Source organism: Phasianus colchicus, chromosome 1 (assembly GCF_987193195.1).
Source record: "Phasianus colchicus chromosome 1, bPhaCol1.hap1.1, whole genome shotgun sequence".
In the NCBI taxonomy this organism is placed as follows: Eukaryota; Metazoa; Chordata; class Aves; order Galliformes; family Phasianidae; genus Phasianus; species Phasianus colchicus.
In genome coordinates this window covers 46,482,889-46,495,435 of record NC_143436.1, presented here as the reverse complement: position 1 = coordinate 46,495,435, position 12,547 = coordinate 46,482,889, and the positions used below count along the sequence as shown (strand labels likewise).

At 42.5% G+C, this 12,547-nt stretch overlaps 1 protein-coding gene across 1 annotated transcript in view; it reads right to left on the bottom strand.

Moving 5' to 3' along the window:
* Positions 1-12,547, bottom strand: part of ELK3 (ETS transcription factor ELK3) — a 33,242-nt gene that overhangs the window by 19,316 nt on the left and 1,379 nt on the right. The gene's annotated exons all lie outside the window — the stretch shown is intronic.

Genomic DNA, 12,547 nt, shown 5'->3' with positions numbered 1-12,547 from the left:
TTCCTGCATGAGGCAAATCAGGCAAACTACATTTTCAGATGATCATTACTCATATGCCCCTTTTCGTCCAAGCATCCAACTAGATGCCATCAGTTCTGAAGTGCTGAGCACTGAATATTCCCAGCTGTAACCACCTTAAATGGAAACTCTGTGCTCAGCATAAATGATGTAAAACCTTAAGTATTATGACAAACGAGGCTTTGGGCATTTCAAATGGACTACTTGTGGGTGGTAAACTGGTGTTAATGTTGGTGCCCTGCTTTCATTCCCTAAAGCAATTTGTAGGGGATTAGTAAAAATTCTCATCCTCTTCTTCAGATGATCCAAAATTCTTGATTTCCAGTCAGCTCAACCACAATATGAAACTCGCCTTTCTTTCTGGGCACCATTTTGGGGTTTCACAAATTATTAATTCTCCTCCCAGGAGGACAACATGGCCCCACAGTGTATGTGCACCTGATCTGAGTGGTGGATCAGTAGAATCATCTGAAAGAAGCATTACAGGCCATGTAATTTAACCACTAAGCTATTATAAATTATAACTGGGAAGAATCAGAAATCTTCAGAAAACTTTGTATACCATTGATGTATTTTCTACTTCCTTTGAACTTCTACCGATTGAAGAGGAATCCATCCTTCCTCCTTAATATGACATGAATGTGTATAAGAATGTGGTCACTTCCTATGAGGCATATATTTCACATTTCATTCAGCTATTTATTAGTATTGAAATGTAACAATAAATATTCCTCTTACTTCTGTGCTCTGCACAGGATTTGAATGCTGGGCAGAAAATAATACACGGAATTATACACTGAGTTTACATGGATTAAAAGAAAAATAGTTTTTAAAAAGCAGTTATTTAGTGGCATTCATCTATGGTACAGAACGAAACAGGGAACCTATGGAACAGAAACATCATTCTGTGCCATGGAAAGACTAACCTCAGTTCATATAGACAACAGAGTCAGAATTTATGTCTTCGTGTTATTTTTAACGTGGTTTTGCAACTTTGCCATTTTTTGAATATTTATACAGTGAATTTGAGGCTCAGTTATTTTCTGAGCCAGTTAACAAAATCTGCTGGACTTGAAATAGTATGGTAATTTTACTTTGTCATCAGTTTCACTATCACTGATGCAAAGAAATCAGTGGCTGAGCTCAAATGAATTACACTTGGAAGTGCATACAACGTCAAAAGGATGTTTCAGGTCTGAAAATCCATTTCTCAGGCAACGGTGACAGCCAACCATGTTAACACCCTGTCTGCATTCCTAAGGTGCGTGCTTTCCTATGTACCCCTGTACGAATCCTACCGACTGCACGGCCAGTGTGACACAACATGACCTCTGTGTGTCAAATGTTACGTTCAGGACCGGTGTGGGAAGAAGGCAACTCGAGTTACCTGCACTGCTAACACTGCCCCTCTTTGTTTCAAACAAACTCCTCTGTTTCCTGACTGATATGCATGAACTTGGAGCAGCAACAAAGTCAGCAGAAAGGTCTCCCTGAAGGGCAGACATCCACAGGGGAAAGCATCCTACCCAAGATCTCATTTTCCTATACAGTGATAGGTGGGAGCGAGGGAAGCCAAAGCCTGCCTCTCTGTTCAGTGTAAGGAGACTGGCTTCTACCAGCACCAGCAAGAACTGTGAAAACTTTATCTAAGTCACACTAGACATGGTTAAGACATACAAAAGAAATGTGTGTGCTGATGGGCTGCGTTACTTCCTGACCATGACAATATATATCAAGTTCTATGGGATAAGATGTCAGTAAGGTGGCATTAAGGCTTCAAAAATAAGTCATTTATCTACTGGGAAAAAATTATACAAATATGCAAGCCATCTCCAGGCATCAGAAAACCAGGAGGCTCAGAGACAAAGCTAGCTAAAGGAGGAATTCCCTATCAGATTTATGACATGAGCAGTGAGATAAGCAGAATGTTCTTTGAAGCATTAAGTTTTGTAAGACTATTGCATAAGAAAAGCTAAAAGAAGGCAAGGAAGCTGGAAAGCAGCCCTGTAGCATTATGGATGCCTGCACAGTTCCTTAGCTTCCACATGAAGAAAGAGCACATTACAGCTGTGCACTCATCCTTCATTCCTGCAGACATGCCAGGCCTCCTAACTGAAATCCTTTATCCCCACTCAACATTTAGCTCCTCTGCGGCCTAAGAGACATTCTGTTGATCCTGGACAATCTATACGAACAAGCTCTGAAGCCTAAAACCAGAGATCATTCCAAGCATGAGGATCATAACCAGCTCCTTGTGACTTCAAAGCGCTTGCAGAGCACACCTGGTGCTCCAAGCCATAAAGTAGGGCACGGCACTTGGGGCAGAGGGGGGATGGATGGGTGGGAGAGGGGACCAGGGGAGCAGAAAAAATTCAATTGGGGATCAATTAAATGAGGAAGGTGTCAGCCAGCATTATGCGCTTTAGGTGGTCACAGAGAGCTGGTGATCAGACACGTATGTGAAAAGGATTAAGACGCAGACTCAGGGCACGGAAATGAATGTCACTTGACGTCTGAAAAACACAGCCTTTTCCTTCTGCAGCCAAAGCAGCTGTAGAAGATCCAGCTCTTTTTCTTACACTCAGCCACAGAAGGCACACACCTCCATTTACACTGCTCTCACAGGGCAGTCAGTGCTCCTGCAAGCACACAGCATTTCTCCATAACAAATGCCGAATTTTTCATTCTCAACCAGTCCGGGAAATGCGTGTATATTTTTTGTGCATCCATTTACTGCTTTTGTACCCTAATTCTGGCGAGCAGAACATTTTTCGGAGCAGTGCGACGTGGGGCATTGTTAGGTTCTCATTCACGTTCGCATTCAGCTTCCTTTATTTCTGCAGGTTGCAGCCAGGAAACTGGAAAATGGGCCACAGGAAACCTGGCCTCCTACATCTGTCCCAGTTTGTAATAGCAGCTCTGGTTTTATTTTTCTAACTGTCTCAGGTTCATTTTAACCCTTGAGAGGACTGTAACAACATGTGAAAGAACATGCCCACTCTCCTTTTTAACTAGTTTCTCTGTATTAGAAACTGAGATGTTGCTAACCTACACTCATTTTTAAAATATGGTAATATTTATAAGCAGTTAGGTGAGTTTTTAAAAACTTCATTAGAAATTACCAAAACAATTCAATTCCACAAGGGCGCATATCAAAGACAAAGTAATGTATTTAGGAAATAAAACCAGAGTAAGGCTACCTCTAGCTGCTTCAGCCGTATATATTTTACACATTGCTCTACGATTAATATTTGTATGGAAGTCTGAACAGCTTACAAATACTCTATGCTAACTTTTTCCCTTTACGTTTTAGTTTCTAAAAAAAGAAAAGAAAATGGCATGCATTTTCTTTATACTTGATTATAGAAGAAAAAGAAAGCTGATCATGAAAAGGTGTTTTTGTAGAATCACAGAATGGCCCTGGTTGGAAGGGACGCCAAGGATCATGAATCTCCAACCCCACTGCCACATGCAGGGCCACCAACCTCCCCATTTAATGCTAGACCAGGCTGCCCAGGGCCCCATCTAGACTGGCCTTGAACACCTCCAGGGACGGGGCATCCACGACCTCTCTGGGCAGCCTGTTCCAGTACCTCACCACTCTCTCTGTAAAGAACTTTCCCACGACATCCAACCTAAATCTTCCCTCCCTCAACTTAAAACCATCTCCCCTTGTTCTGCCGTTATCTACCCTTTAAGAGAGTTGACTCCCCTTCTGTTTATAGGCTCCCTTTAGGTACTGAAAGGTACCTGCAATTAGGTCACCCCACAGCCTTCTTTTCTCCAGGCTGAACAAGCCCAGAATAATCAAGAAATCAAGAATCCATTGAAAATCAGTCTGCAGAGCAACGCGTATACCATGGGAGGTTACAGAGCGCTGCCAAATCTGTCAACTTCTGCTAAGAAACATTTGAAAGCACAAGGCAAAAGCCTGAGTCAGTCCTCACACTTTGTTTCTCAACAGAGATGCCTCCAGAGTGATAAATAGGATGTGGTTGGTGAAAAGTCGATGATTCTGCCAGGAAGGAGGAAAAACAAATATCGGTTTGTTTACTTAGGAAGTTTTCAACTATTCATCATCCAAGGAGATCCTGCTGCTAATTTAATTGGCCTGGAAAAAATAAGCTCACATCTAAGTGTGTAAATATACCTGTTTTAACATGATGCAGAACTTTCTCTGTTAAAGGTTAATAAATCAAACCAAAGGTATGATCTGCATCCAAGGCACTTGAGGGACCTGGCTGGGTGCATGAGACAGAGCGCTGGTCAATTTTCCACATCCAGCAACCAGGACATTTCCTGCCAGAGCATCCTCTAAGTTCATCTATTGTGTTGAAACTGCAAAAACTTTCTAAATCAGGACTTCCTCCTATTATACTTTAGAGGCGTCTTTCTGGGAAATGCAGATTCAACTGAAAAAAAAAAAAAAATAGGAATTCCTGCAGCACCACCCAGTGGAAACGCTAGAAAAAGTTGGAGAGTGCCCCAGCACAGAAGTTCTGATCTACACTATAGTAATAGTGCCACATCAAGCCGAACTGGTCTACGGATGTGCCAAAAAAGCAAAGGTTTTTGCTGGCTGATGTCCTCAGCAAAGCCATACAAGCTATGCCTGCTCTACCACTCCTGTGTAATAGTCCTTTCTATGTGATAGTTTAAGAGATTATTGGCAGTAAAGTGTAGCAATTTATGGGGTCTTCTCCACAAGCAAGAATGCCCACTGCTCCATCCTCAGTACATTTAAAAAAAAATAAACAGACTCCTGCAGCCAACAGCAACACGAGAGACAGCAGCGAGACCCAGCTAAATACAACATGCTAACGTAAGTGACACTGCAGAAAAGAAAGCACTCGTGTTGTAACACACATCCAGAAATGGTTCTAGTAGGCATATTTAGAAATACGGCATTTTCAGTTTTTCGTTTTTTTAATTAATCAAAGAAAGGCTGAGGCGGGCATCCAAAGGAGTTCAGTTCCGCTGCCTACACAATAATACCAGGAAGGACTGGTCTCCTGCCAAGGAGGTGTGATGATGCCGCCCCTAAAACAGGGCTGTTTGCAGAGTCTCCACAAAGATGCAGTTCTCCAGTTCCTTACATAAGGATGCAAGAAACCATTTTAATCAGACTGAGCAAAAGCCCTCAGCAGGAGGAAATACAGCTAGGCTAGTGGCCTCCCCATGAAAGGCTTGAAAAACAACCTGCTCAACTATTTGTAAAGCTAGCCAAAAACAGAACAACATAAATCCACAGTGGCCCCAGCCGTGCACCTTGGGAAAGATGTAAAATGAGTGCAGGCTCCTCACACTGCTTTCTGTCTCCTCATGTGGCGCACATCTGTGGCATGCTGGCAACACGCTACGCTGCAATCGGAGGGACTTCTGGTTCCAAAGCCAGCTCTAAATGTTTATTTTCCCCACAGGACTTCCTCTTAGATTTTTGCAGAAATTGGTAGGATGCAGCTCACGGTTACTGGACTGTCCAATATAAAATTTCAGAAGTCTCTTTGATAAATTCAGAGACAATATGTACAGAGAGACAATGAAAAACAACAACAAAAAACAGCTAAAGACACGAGAGGGCAGATAAAATCATAAAATCACTAAGGCTGCAAAAGACTACTAGAGCACCTAGTCCAACTGTCAGCCCACCAGCACCATGCCCACTAAACAATGTCCCTAAGATGATGCAGCCTTCAGGAACAGCGGCTATTCCAGAAGTCTACTTGACATCCCAAGTCATGATAATTCCTAAATGCTTTTTCCTTATCCGTACTCCTATCTTAAACCAAAGTACCAAAATTTCCAGAGCTGCAACAGCAAAACCAAATGCTCCATAAGTTATAGTGGCTGCAACATATTAAATGGTGTATTAATATTATCAGCTGGATCAAATGGTGCTTTTAAAAGATTTTATACTTCAGGTTTTTTTAAATCATCTTCCCCTATGAATGGATTTTTCCGATATTCGGACAAGCAGGTCTCTCTAATACTGTGCTGACAGAGGAGGCTGGTCAAAATGAAAGGAAATGCAAACTCTGCTCAGGCTCACTGAGGCAGCTGGCTGTCTCTGCAAGACCCGCAGCTCAGCAAGGTTATAGCCAGAGCTCCCCTTCCTATGTGCACTGAATTGTCAGAACACGCAGGATTAGCACTAGGAGTCACTGAACTAGTCAGCAACATAACCAGCTCATCCATACATTCTCACGTTGCAAGAGGATTCAGTCACAGCATTATACTGAAAGTGGTGCAGTGCAACTGGGCAGATGGTAAAGTATGTGCATATACAGACATTTCACCAAATAGCATTATTTTAACAGTTCATGGAGCATGAGCCACTGTGCAAGTTCCTTAGACATAACTAATGAGCAACTAGTTGCAAATAAAGGCTTATTATTTTTCGCTTTAAGTGATATTAATTCTGAAGGTCTCATCATGAAAACACAAATTAAGAATTTCTCTTACATGTCGAAATCTCAATAATCTGGTATTCTCCTCCCTTCTCAGTGCTAATCAAAGTCTGTTATGCATATTTACCATGCACTAAGCTAAACTGAAACCCAATTGAAAGACTATTTTAGCTTCTAAGATTACTCACTTGTCTAGAACACCAGCAAGAACTTGAAGGTCACACCCACACACTTCCCCTATCATCACCCATCAGCCACTGGAATACCCAACAGAATGTACCTGAGAATACATGAGATGTCAGCCAAGAGAAGATTTGGCTGCTGGCCTCCTGTACTGTCCATGTCCTGTCTATCTGAACTAACTGCCATGGCTGCAGCAAGCTATGAAGGAGAGATGGAAACAAGAGAGTATTTCAATTACTACAGCAAACTTCATAAGAACAGTCTAGACTGCCTGTGTTTATGTGTTTAGAAATGACATCAATAAACCAACTGGGCTGTTTGTGTCTCTGCTTCTCTGGAGAACCAACAACAGCCACAATTTTGACCTGCACACTGATTCCAGGATGAGAGTCTACTTTTAAATAAAGATTATATCCCCTCTCCTCAACTTGGACCAGACTGCACAACCTGTCTTAATGCATCCCACTCCCAGGAAAGAGCAGGAACCACTCCAGCTTTGATACCCTTTGGTGGAAGTATGTGCACCGGAGAGCCTCCAAATGGAAGCACTGCTGGGGGCAAGGAGGGCAGGACAGACACACTGCCTGCACCAGCCCCACATGACACCAGCAGAGTGCACCAAACCACATGCTGGCTGCACCAAGCCCACTAAGAGTCACCAGGCCTCATGGGGCCTGTATCTCCATGTTAATCCCAATTCCCATCTCAGCCATATTAGCATATCACAAAAGAAATGCTCTGAACATAGTCAACTTTCTCCAGATATTGCTAACAGCGCCAATAGGAATCTGCTCTTAAAGTGCTTTTTAAAGATTATTTCTCCTCGTGAATTACCGTAAATTGCTGAGAAGAGATAATAGTCGTGCTCGAGCCTCTAAACTTTTTGTTTATGCTGTACCATGTCTTGATACAACAGAGGCCACTCAACGTTACCACAAGATAGGCATTTACAACAATAACTCTCATTAACATCCTTCCCAAAAAGCTTACAGTAAAATGTATCTGCTCAATTTGCTCCAAAAAAAAAAAAAAAAAAAAGACAAAGAGGGAGACAGAGACAGTGAAGAGGAGCTGTCACCACATTAGAGTGTAATAGAAACATTTTCCAGATGAGCTGTAAACTGTTTTGCAAGATGAGAGTGGGAAACATACAGGAGGACATTCAACTGTAGATATCTCGATTCTTTAAATGAGTTCTTTACATGTGTTGAAGCACTGGAACAGGTTGTCCATGGAGGTTGTGGATGCCCCATCCCTGGAGGCACTCAAGGCCAGGCTGGATGTGGCTCTGGGCAGCCTGGTCTGCTGGTTGGCGACCCTGCACATAGCAGGGCAGTTGAAACTCGATGATCATTGTGGTCCTTTTCAACCCAGGCCATTCTATGATTCCATGAGTTCTATAATACAAGTCTATTCTTATTGGTACAACTGCAGAAGTGTTATTTTACACAGATTTCTTTCCTGCTTCACCAGCATTTTTGGAGGAAGACCCATCTGGTAAAATCACACTACCAGAATTTAATATTTAGGTTAGTGCTTAGAAAGCCCTTACCAATTTGGAATGACTGGAAAGAATAATAATAATAAAAAAAATTACAATCAAATGATTCACTATATAATTTAAAGGCAGTTAAAAAAGGGAGAGAATGAGAAGAGGAAAAATTGCATCCCACACCATTGATCCAGTTAGGATCCACAAGATTTAAAATATAAAAAGTATCCCTTAAAGCTGAAGAAACTAAGTGTTGTTTGCAAACATGTTAAAGTGTGTAGTAATCAGTGTAAGATTATCCAAGCTACATTTTCAGTCTTCAATGACAGCAGAGTAAATTGGCAAGCAGAGACTCAGGCATGACTTAAATGATTCTGAAATGAATCTGGGAGAAATCTCACAGAACAGGCAGCATCGTTTGCATGCTCAATACAGACACTGCCAAATTTAAAGCAATGCTATGACAGAGCAGGAGGACTTGCTCAGAGCAGGCAAATGGCACAAAGCTAGCAGGAGCCACACACTAATGCCCTGGTGACACTCAAGGCCCAGTCTAGCAATGCATATCAATGATTGCAACATGCATTCACAGAAGCACTGACACACTCAAAAATAAAGACAAATCTAAGTGCTTTAAAGAACCAAAACACAGCTTGTGGCTTCCTACAGAATTATTTCTCCTGAAGGGTGTAAGCTATATCTAACTCCCCACATGCAGGAAGAGAATGTGGCAGAGTTTAGGAACTTTCTTTACATGGTTTATAGACATTCATCTTGGAAGTTCATAGGTGTGATCACTGCAGGTGAGCAGTTTCCAACATGCAGTTCATGCATGTAGGCATCAGCGGACTCCTCCCAGAGGAGGGGCAGAATGCAGGCACCAAGGCATTGCTACAGGCTGCTCCACACCACTGCTCAAAGACAACTATGGATCCCCAAACCACCACAACGGTTGCAGCAGGGCAAAGGCAGAGGTGGTGCTGCTAACCGTAACGCCAGAGAAGAGAAAAAGAAAAGTTTCAGTGGAGCTGTATCTGCTAACGGCATGGCAGAATTTGGTGCAGTGTTCATAAGCATAATACAACTTAAAATAATGACCTGAATATTTAGCTATTCAGTAACCTGTGAGATACTGACCATGAATTACATTGATCAGACACACCGGCAGTTCCAGAGCACTTTTTGGTATTGCAAAAATCACCACAGTACCCATGTAAAATTAAACATGCAGAATGCCTGTACAGTTACCAATCAGTGCTGAATTAACTGGCATGTGATATTTTCGTATCAATATATTTCCGTGCCAATGCTTACAGCAGGAATTTTGTTTAGCTCTTGCTATTAGAAAGGCAGCAACTCTCCCTCCAAAAGCTTGCGGGTTAAAATCCACTCTTAAAAGCAAACCCCTCAGAACCTGAACTGTGGTCTGAATGCTGATATATAAATCCACAAGCAGCTTACAAAAGGTGTAAAGACAACGGTGCACCTTCTTTGCACGGATCACAGAGATGGGGAGCACTCGGTGCTCCATCTGCTTTGTCTGCAGACACGTGGCCGAGCGCCTTGCAGAGCAGTGAGCTGGCCTTCCTGTACCCACACCTTGACATTCTCCTGAAAATCATGACTAACTCTTTAATCATTCCTTACTCAACAAAACACTTCAACACGAGAACAGATACATTCGGTCTTTCAAGAGCTCTCAACAGCTTCCAGAATATCAGTTGATTCACTTCAGAAGCCGCACACCAAGTAAACATCTGTCTCATGATTCAAGGCTGCAAGATTCCCTTTTGCGGACAGCACGGAGGAGAGAGTCATGACGAATCACCCCTCGCACGTACAGCACAGGATGGCTTCCAAAGGCCCAGAAGTGACAGCCTCTGCAGGAACCATTGGGTGTGGTTACAAAGACAGCAGCTCAAAACCAACAGCACCCTTTGAAACCGGCCCGGGCTCAACACATCCTATAATCAGTGTCCCGTCCTGTAATCAGAGTCACAGCTCTACGAGGGATGCAGAAAGCTGCCTTTGGACGCACTGCACACTGGAGCCACCAAACAGAGATAACTGCAACTACACGAACATACAAACTTTGCACGAGGTCACCATGGTGCACCGTATACACGCATCACAAACAGCCAGACTTTGGTTCTCTCAGTCCCATCCCACCCTCTCCAATCTTCAGTGGCCGAACGTCTTTTCATTTCAACATTACTTCTTTCCTTTGATTTGCTGAAGCAACACAATGTCATGTAATTGCACTCCTAAAGCTAAAATTCACGTTTGTTATGCAGCTGCAGAAACCCTGTGTCCATAAGTACGTGTAAGAGTGTGACCCGCAGGGCAAACCTTGAACTCCAATGCACCTTGGTGAACCTGCCAGGAGACCTCCCTTCTGCAACAAATCCTCCGGAACAGATTTTTAAATGAAAGCAGGTTTCAGCTTCTGTTATACTGTCACTCCATCAGTAATACTTTGCTATAGGAATACCTTAACCGTAACACACCCTGAAGTTGTCCCAAGAACAACGTTACAAGAAAGTGAAGTTTAGACCATCAGATCTAGAACAAAGCAAAGGGGAATTCTTCAGCCTTCAGAGTGAGACACTTGATTTGTTTTCATGATTTAAGCTTAACAAAATATTAAGTAATAGGGACACCAGTAAGCGGTGAGAATTGATCATGGATAAAGGCGAAATTTTATTTCTACATATGAAAGCATCCGTGTGCGTTGTGTTTTGTAAACACAGTTACAAGGAAAGCTGTGCTGAGTTTTTCCCCCTGCACTTGTTTTAGCTGCTGCATATAAGAGTTGGTTAAATCTAAAAGGATAAAGGCCTGTTATTTTTTATTTTTTATTCTTAGGAACAACTCACAGAGGTGATGAGAAAACTGAGATATAAGCAATTATGACAGTATCTCACCCCTTAGCCAGTAGCATGTAACCCTTTCACACATGATAGATTTCATAAATTAGATCAGGGAAAGAACAAAATCATACTTATAGTGAAAAACCTCTATGGCATTTGCATTATTTGTGTCAAAAACCATCGTGCTCTATTGGATATTGGGATTTTTTCCTCTTCTGAACAGAACATATGCTGAGTGAATACTGTATATCTACACTACATAAATTTCCTATCTATCCGGACAAATGTGCGTGGTTCATCCGCACTGATTCAGCAGATGGCACACTGAAATCCCACCAACACTTAACACAACAGTGGACAATAAATGTGCCTATCACAGAGGCAGATGCAAAGCCTCTTCACTAAAAGCCTTGGTGCTGTCAGCTGACTGCTCCATCACGTATCCCACAATTACTTTTAATATTCTGCCTATTAATGCTCCCCTCTCTCTCTCTGTAAAACCTTACAGAAGAAATAAAACTCCAAAAACAGAAGACAGCCCTCACTACCCGATGACTACATTCACCTGGAAGAGTTTAGGCGTTTTCTGTTTCACGTATTCTTTTTAATTTTTTCCCTGCTTAACCATGAAACATGGCATCCAAGTCTGAAGGCTGTGTCACCAATCTACTAATAGAACTGCTCCGTACAGCAACATTAATGAAGAAATGTTTTGTGCAGCTTGGATACAGAAAGTACAGGAAACACTGAAGATCCTCAAAGGTAAACACGTGGTGCACAGCAATTAGTTCTCCATCCAGCTATGGCTTCTTCGCACAACACTTGCTAGGTTTAATGGTATCACATGATAATTCAATTAAGTAGTTAAGTGTTATTTCCTATTACTTGCAATTTTAGTCCCATTTTTTGGACATTAAGGAAAAAAAAAAACACTTACAAGCAAGACTCCATTTTCTGTTTGCTCCAGACCATTCCCCACCCCCCCAAAAAGCTAAAACTGAACATCACTGGGACATAGCAAAAACCTTTCTAATTCTGAACACAGGCACTTTTTCATAACTACCATGGAAATAAATGACCACAAAGTAATTACACAAAGCACCGACTCAAAAGCGATGTGTACAAAATAAGTATCGCCTGACAATGCAACGTGCAAAGTGCCGATAGGGTGATCTTATAGGACTGAATGCACAGTTCAGACGTGCTCACAGCCTCAGCACCTGGGCACAGGAGTGTCTTTTCACGGCACAACCACACTGACTGTCACGGATGCAGAGTGCGTCTGCCTTGAGCTGCGTTGCACGGACCCCACTTCTTGCACTACACCTTCTGCAAGCATTTACTGCGTCGCATCCAATCCAAACTAAGCGAAAAGTCTGTAAGAGCAAAATACAACACGAACCACGACCTTCTGCTTGAAATGGGACGCAACCACTGACTTTTCAAGTCCCCACGACTGAAAAGACGCTGCACCGTGCATACTCGTCTCAGCACTGCGCCCCTGAGTAAATAAAGATGTAACTTGTCTCCCTTTCAACTGCAACGCTAGAAGGGCTGTCAGGGCTTCACAAAACCCT